Source organism: Aedes albopictus, chromosome 2 (genome assembly GCF_035046485.1).
Source record: "Aedes albopictus strain Foshan chromosome 2, AalbF5, whole genome shotgun sequence".
NCBI lineage: Eukaryota > Metazoa > Arthropoda > Insecta > Diptera > Culicidae > Aedes > Aedes albopictus.
The window spans coordinates 55,851,763-55,860,642 of record NC_085137.1 but is presented as its reverse complement, the minus strand read 5'-3'; positions in this window follow the sequence as shown (position 1 = coordinate 55,860,642).

The following is an 8,880-nucleotide window of genomic DNA, read 5'->3' as shown; positions in this document are numbered from 1 at the left end:
TCATCTCGGTTTCGGATTAGATTTGAATTGAACTAGAATTGGATTAAAATTAAATTTGGGTTGAATTTGGATAGGATTTGAATCGAAATTGGATTGGGATTTGGTTGAATAGGGATTGGATCGAAATTAAGTTTAGTTTGTGTTGAATTTGGATTAGATTTGGATTGGTTTTGGATTAAATTGTGATTTGGATAGGATTTGGTTTGATATTGATTTTTACTTGATTTGGTTGGATTTGTATTTGATTTGGATTTGCGTTTGAGCTAGAATTGGGTTTTGATGAGATACGATTTGGGTCTGAATTCGATTTGATTAGTGATGGATTTGGTTTGGATTTGATTGGGATTGTACTGGGATTGGATTCGATTTTAACAAGGATGGAATTTTGATTGGATTTGAATTTGATTTGGGAATAGATTAGACATGGGTTTGATTGGGATTGAATTTGATTTTGGGTTTGGAATCGAACTTGAAAGGATTCGATTGGAATAGGATTTAGATTAGATTTTAATTCATTTTGGATTTCGATTGGTTCGATTTGAATTACATGAGGAAAAAAATTGTTAAGTTTTTAGATAGGACTGGTAGGATTGTTCTCGGATGCAATTTCAACTGTTACTTATTTTCTTATCACTGCGACTATTTTTTTCGATCTACTATGATTTTAATATGATTTTTATATATCTTGTAACATAGTCAAATGTCAAAATGTTTATTAAGTAATTTTTTATTTTGTAGAGTAGAGAAGAGGAATATTGTAGTGGGTATTGTAGTAGTTTGGATGTAAATAAAGAATCAAATTATTGAATATTATCTTGTGTGTATAAAATGGAAATTCATCGTGTTTGAGCACCCCTATATGCGAGACGGTCGAAAAACGAACGATAGCTTTGATCGACTGCATCGAAACGAGGACTCGGAGTTTCTCGGTCGGAGCACTCGGAGCCGTCGGGCAGCATCGCGGCGGCGGAGGATGTGATGAAGGGAGGCAAACGAGTACCTCGTGGATTGCGGTACGTGTTTCGTTTGTAGTAGTGCTTTTTCGGAAGGAAGCTGAAACGAGTTCAGCGGAAAGGAAAAAGCTTCGTGAACTCGAGTTGGGAGAGACGATTATTCTGGTAGCTAACGTTGTGGCGGATAGACGTGGATTTTGTAAAACCGTCTTTCGTTTACTACACTGACCAATTGGCATGTGTCAGATGAAGAATCTTTATCTGACCATCGTTACATCTTGTTTGAACATGTGAATGTTACTTCGCAAACTTTGCGTTTCAGGAATCCCCGGTCAACCAACTGGAATCTCTTTACCGATTTGGTTGCAGCCAAATTTCATGGATACTCACCATCTATTGACACTCCAAGTGATTTAGATGATGCCGTAGATACTACAACGGCCTTCATCATGGAAGCTTTTGAAGAAGCCTGCCCTCTGCGGTCTGTGAAGACCACAAGAGGAACCCCTTGGTGGAACTCCGATCTGGCGAAGCTCAGGAAACAATGTAGAAAGAGTTGGAACAGACGACGTTCGGCTGGATCGGAGGCTTTCAGGTCGGCTCGCAAGGCCAGAAAGCTCTTCGGTCTGCTGAACGATCCGGCTGGAAAAACCTTTGTACAAATGTTTCCAGTCTGAGTGAAGCCAGTCGATTGAACAAAATCCTTGCAAAATCGAAGGATTTTCAAGTGAACGAACTTCGTTTGCTAAATGGTGATTTCACTTCCTCTGATGAGGAAGTTTTAGAATGTTTATTCAGTACACACTTCCCCGGATGTGTGGATATTACATCTTCGGATGAACCTGATGTCTTTTCTTGTAGTTATGATTCTTTAGCTTCGGCTCGGAGTATCATAACTTTAGAATCGATTGAATGGGCACTCAATAGCTTTGCTCCTTTCAAATCTCCTGGGGCAGATGGGATTTATCCTATTTTGCTTCAGAAGGGATTTGATCATTTCAAACATGTTTTGAAACAACTACTTGTTTGCAGTTTTGCTACAGGGTATATTCCCAAATCCAGATGTTCGCCATCCGCCAGGTGTTGCAGAAATGCCGCGAATACAACGTGCCCACACATCACTTGTTCATCGATTTCAAATCGGCGTATGATACAATCGATCGAGAACAGCTATGGCAGATTATGCACGAATACGGATTCCCGGATAAACTGATACGATTGATCAAGGCGACGATGGATCGAGTGATGTGCGTAGTTCGAGTATCAGGGACACTCTCGAGTCCCTTCGAATCTCGCAGAGGGTTACGGCAAGGTGATGGTCTTTCGTGCTTGTTGTTCAACATTGCGTTAGAAGGTGTAATAAGGAGAGCGGGGATAAACACGAGTGGGACGATTTTCACGAAGTCCGTTCAGCTGCTTGGTTTCGCCGATGATATTGATATTATTGCTCGTAAATTTGAGACGATGGCGGAAACGTACATCCGACTAAAGAGTGAAGCCAGGCGAATCGGATTAGTCATTAATGTGTCGAAGACAAAGTACATGATGGCAAAGGGCTCCAGGGAGGAATCACCGCGCCCGCCACCCCGAATTCATATCGACGGTGATGAAATCGAGGCGGTTGAAGAATTCGTGTACTTGGGCTCACTGGTGACCGACGACAACGACACCAGCAGAGAAATTCAGAGGCGCATTGTGGCAGGAAATCGTGCCTACTTTGGACTCCGCAGAACTCTACGATCGAATAAGGTTCGCCGTAACACGAAGTTAACCATCTACAAAACGTTGATTAGACCGGTCGTCCTCTATGGGCACGAAACATGGACCCTACGTGCAGAGGACCAACGCGCCCTTGGAGTTTTCGAACGGAAGGTGTTGCGTACCATCTACGGCGGAGTGCAGATGGAAGACGGGACTTGGAGAAGGCGAATGAACCACGAGCTGCATCAGCTGCTGGGAGAACCAACCATCGTCCATACCGCGAAAATCGGGAGGCTACGGTGGGCGGGTCATGTCATCAGGATGTCGGATAGCAACCCGACTAAAATGGTTCTCGAGAGTCATCCGACCGGTACAAGAAGACGTGGAGCGCAGCGAGCTAGGTGGGTCGACCAAGTGGAGGACGATCTGCGGACACTACGCAGAGTGCGGAACTGGAGACAAACAGCCATGGACCGAGTGGATTGGAGGCGGCTACTATGTACAGCAGAGGCCACCCCGGCCTTAGCCTGACCGGTAAGTAAGTATATTCCCAAATCCTGGCGGGATATTACTGTGAAGTTTATTCCGAAAGTGGGTCGCGCGTCGTATGAAGAAGCAAAGAGCTTCAGACCTATCAGTTTGACCTCTTTTCTTCTGAAATGCTTAGAACGCATAGTCGATCATCACATCCGTGATGTTCATCTGGCCAATGTGCCTCTTCATGTGAACCAACATGCTTACCAATCTGGAAAGTCCACTGTGACTCTTTTACACAAAGTTGTTTACGATATCGAGAAGGCATTCGCTCAAAAGCAATCATGCTTGGGTGTTTTCTTAGATATCGAGGGTGCCTTTGACAACGTGCCTTTCGATGCCATATTGGAAGCCGCACGGGGTCATGGTATATCTCCAATGATTTCCAATTGGATTCACCAAATGCTCAAAAACCGACATCTCTTCTCGACATTGCGTCAAGCGGCGATAAGGAAATTGAGTGTTTGTGGATGCCCCCAAGGGGGAGTCTTATCACCACTTTTATGGAATCTCGTAGCAGATACGCTATTGAGGCAACTCAATAATAGCGGTTTTCCTACTTATGGTTTTGCCGACGACTACCTAACATTGTTAGTCGGTATGTGCATCAGCACCCTTTTCGACCTGATGCAAAACGCTCTTCAGGTAGTTGAGGGTTGGTGTCGCCAATATGGCCTTTCGGTAAATCCGAGTAAAACATCTATTGTTCTTTTCACGGAAAAGCGAAACCGTAATGGTGTTCGAACTTTACGTCTCTTTGATTCTGAAATCAATGTGACTGAACAGGTAAAGTACGTTGGAGTTATTCTTGATTCCAAGCTTTCCTGGACACCTCATGTTGAGTTCAGAATCAAGAAAGCTTGTATGGCCTTCGGGCAATGCCGGCGAACCTTTGGTACAACTTGGGGTCTAAACCCCAAGTATATCAAATGGATCTACACAACTGTTGTTCGGCCAATATTGGCCTATGGATGTCTTGTGTGGTGGCAAAAGGGCGAAGTGAGAACGGTCCAATCAAAGTTAGGCCATCTCCAAAGGATGTGCTTAATGGCGATGTCTGGAGCGTTCTCTTCAACTCCCACGGCAGCGCTCGAAGTTCTCTTTGACGTTGCCCCACTACACATTCATCTCAAACAAGAAGCACTTTCTTGCACTTACCGCCTATGGGTACTCGGTTTACTAGAGGAAACTCCTGGGAACCGCACATCAACACACACCTCGTTGTTTCCACTTTTGGTGAATTGGGACAAAGTTGTCCTTGCTCCAAGTGATCTTACAATTGCTTGTAATTTTCCATATAGGACATTTTCCACGAAATTCCCTTCCCGGGAAGAGTGGACATCTGGTTATCTGGAGAGAAGTATTTCAGACGGCATCGTATGTTACACTGATGGCTCCCTTCTCGAAGGTCGAGCAGGTGCTGGTGTTTATTCTCGTGAGCTAAGGCTGTATCAGTCTTATTCACTTGGCAGACATTGCACCGTTTTTCAGGCCGAAGTCTTTGCTCTTATGTGCGGAGTGCAATCAGCACTTCAGCAGCACGTAATGGGCAAAGTAATATACTTCTGTTCAGATAGCCAGGCTGCTATTAAAGCACTTGCTTCGGCCAACTCCAGGTCGAAGATAGTTATCGCTTGTCGAACTCAAATTGAGGAGCTGAATTCAGCAAACGCTGTTCACCTTGTATGGGTACCTGGTCATTCTTCCATCGCTGGAAATGAATTGGCTGATGAGTTAGCTCGCACTGGAGCATCACATGACTTCATTGGCCCTGAGCCAGCTATTCCGGTATCCAAGTGTTGGGTGAAGCTTCAGATTGACACCTGGGCTGCCACACAGCACAAACAATACTGAAATAGTTTGGAGTCATGTCGTCAAACAAAATTGTATTGTACTGAGCCATCTCTAGGGGTGGCAAAGTATCTAACAAATCTGTCAAAGCAGAATTGCAGCATGCTGGTCAAAGCATTGACTGGCCACTGCCGACTCAGTTATCACATGGCGAATATTCAGCAAGCTGATTCATTTGCATGTGATAGCTGTGAATCCGATTATGGAACTTCGTATCATTTAATATGTAACTGTCCAGTTTTTGCGCAATTGCGTTTCCGAGTACTCGGGAAACACTTATTAAGTGAAACTGACTTCAGAAACCTGAATCTTCAGGACGTTCTGTTGTTCTTGAACCGCTGTGGTAAAGAGCTATAGGCTCTCTTTACGCTTTATGCATTATCACAGTGCCCTTCTCAGGGCGCTGTTCGAACCCATTGTGGCACGCTTATGCGTTATTACAGTGTCCTTTTCAGGACGCTATGTGAACCCATTGTGGTACGCTTTTGCGAGTATGACGATCCTATTCCCTTACCTGTCCTTTCCCATGTCCTATCCTTTTTCCTTCCCTTCTCCGTCAGGTAAATGATGAATAGGCTCGTGTTCATGGCGATGGCACAAATTTCCCGAATGGAGGAGAACGTGCCTCTAGAGCCGACCTACTGATACCTGATACGCAACAAATTCAGCTTCCGTTTTGTCTGCAACAAAAAATTTCGAGATCATGTCATTATCTGTTACCAGTAGGGATAAAGAGTAATCATCGCACCTTCTGTGTTGCTTGTTTTGTGCCTCTTTTGTCTGACAATTCTCTTCACTGGTTTGGAACCATTTGGGCAGGATCACCTATTTTGACACGTGTCTATGACTCAGTCAATTTAAAAACGATTGACTTGATTTTTGAGACACTATCAGATACAGTGTTAAAAACTACATATCCAGAAGCACTAAGGCGAGTTAATAAAATTTATTTAGTCCAAATAGCCCAAATTTGTTTCAATGAAGAGGTCGTTGGAATTTGAATATATTTTCCGCATCGTATTCAAATTTTTAAAAACATGGAACTGCTTGATATCCACCAGGTCAAGCAATCTGGAACGATTACTTAGGTACACAACAAATCCTTAAAAAGCATTCTCATCCATATGCAATATATGGATATTTAAATTTGGGCACGACTCGAAATTCGATCAAAACAAAATACTTTCTTGAATTAAGTGGACGATGTGTATTTTGCCTGAATTGTGATCCTAATCCATAGCATTCAAAATCGCAATTTATTGGTATTTAAACATTGAAACAAACTTTGACCCCGGGAGTCAATCGCTCCGACCCAGAGGGAGACGGGCCTAAGCCCCAAGCAGCTGGTCTGAGCCTCGGCCGCTTCCGGGGTGGGCACACAAGGCCGTCTTTTAACTCCCGGGTCCCAGGGCGTTTAGCAAGGGGGAGTTTTCGGAAGGTGGAGATTCCTATACTAAATATTTACCTTTCAAGTGTATAATATAAACGAATCATAAGCAAACGGCACACGGTTAATCTAGTGGTGGGTGGCTCGGATGCCGCACGCTGAACGGGTTGATTGTTGGCCAGATGATCGCTGTTGCTGCTTGCGGCGTTCGGGGATCAATGGAAGTGTCACAGGTCCGGTGGCCGCCCGTGATCCCTGCCCCTTCTCTTGGCCATAAAAGGGGGGGGGGGGTGTTGAATGGTGATTATGGTGCGGTACGTTATGGCTATCCTTCACGATGAAGCGATGATCGGAGGTTGCCTCGATTTCATCGACATGGCGGGTCGACAGGATCGTGTCAAGCGATGACCAGTTGGAGAACGCCCTTCTTCCAGGGGGGGGGGGGGCGTTTGAATTCGGCCGACGGATTGGCGGTGCTCCAAGAATTTGTAGAGGCCTTACTGCCGAGGAGTTCGCTTGGCCGGTGGCACTCTAGGCATGCGATTAACTACGTATGAAACGTCGGCTTCTAACTCTCACGATGGGCAGTGCCCATGTACGGTGGCTGGAAACCCGTAATCCGAAACTGGGGGATCTTCACTTTGGGGTTCACAGGATCCGACACTTCTCGACACAAAATCAGGACATGCCCATCTGCCTTCTTCCACGAACCGCACACGACTCCCCGAATCACCTCTCCTTCTTCCCTTCCATTCCTTCTTTCACCTGCGATTTCTTTGCGATCCACATTTTCCGCCCATCTATAGCAGCCCACTTCATAGCAGTCACCGCTATCGCCACCCAAATTGATATGTGCGTTCGACGATTGGCTACCAAGAGTGTTCGCTTGATTCAAGTGAGACGTTATTCTAGCTTCACAATATGATGCCCTAATCTTCCACACCAATAATCAATTGCTATATTGTTACCGTTCGGTAACAACATGATTATGAAAGTAACATTTGATGTCTAATGTTACAATAAACTTTGTTCATTTTCATAAGCGACAAAAAAGTTTTTGAAAACTGCAATAAGAACATTAAATTTATTTGGAAAAGTTTTTCCGTAAAACACTCATGCTAACCTCAATGAATTAATCTAACTTTCTTCCTGTGGATCCTTTGTAAACATAAACCAGATGTTTGGAATACAATTTTCATCTTCTTCAGTCAGAGACTGAAAAATACATTAACACTAGAAAACGGACGTCACATCTAGTGACCTAGTGGAGAACTTGTAAAGAAACGTTTTCTCCGACTGGAGCGGAAATCCATCCAATATTCCGAAGCGTTCGAAGTATCCGAAAAACTGACGCTGCACGGCATTAACGCATAAAAGTTTTTTAAATGGATGTGAATATGGGCGTGCTTTATGGGATTAGATTAAAAAAAAAAACTAAAAAATTTTCACTATATAAGTCAGAGTTAAGCCTTCGCGGATTTGTATCAATGAAACGGAATATCGTAATAGGTAGAAATTTAGACTATTTATTTATCAAAGTTGCTTCTCAGATCTGTGAAAATTTCAGCAGTGCACAAAACTGCATTTCAAAGATATTGTAGGGGAAATTACCTATTCTCGGCCGTTTTGTTCTCTTCGTCTTAGGGGGTTTTTTGAAACCTATGGAACTCAGAGTTGGTCTCAAATCCTTCCTAACTAAGCTGAATTATATGGCAAAGTTTCAGGCAATTTAGCTAACAAAAACCCCCCATGACGAAGAGAACAAACCTGCCGATAATACCCATTGTCACCCTATTTCAAATGTGTTTATGATGATTTCTAAAGCTCTTGTCGAACCTTCAAAAATGAATAAAATTCAAACTCATCTCAAAAAGTTTCTAGGGGTGCTCTAACAGATTTGAAAATGGCATTTTTCTACATTTTCCATACGCTTTTATGCCCTACTAATGGGGTCTCTGATCACGGCAAGTTTTTTTTTTGTCGAACAGTGTTATGTTATATTAATAATTTATCCAGAAGACTGGCGTTTTCTAAATATTCGTTCAGTCAGAGTGCACCAAGTTCAACCAATTACTTTGCAATTGCTCAGTTTTAAGCTTTATTTTACTTTTTTTATAATTAATACAGAGCGATGCTTTGATGAATATCTATTAAAATTTATGGAAAAAAAATCAAGAAAATTTGTTGAAAAACTCAAACATTACAAAGTTGTGAACGTTAAAACAGTGTTTCTTGAAATTAGAAAAAAATATAACATGGTCATTGGTCCTCTCTGATTTATCGCCGACCGTATGATATGATTATAATTCGACAAAAATACTAGAAAATAGTCTATCTTTCAAAAGAAAAAAGTGACTTCATGAACATAGGGGCTTGACTGACCCGAAAATAGTGAGCAAGTCATCAAATAGTAGTATTGATGTGACAAGCTAGTAGTACGTTCACTTAAACGAC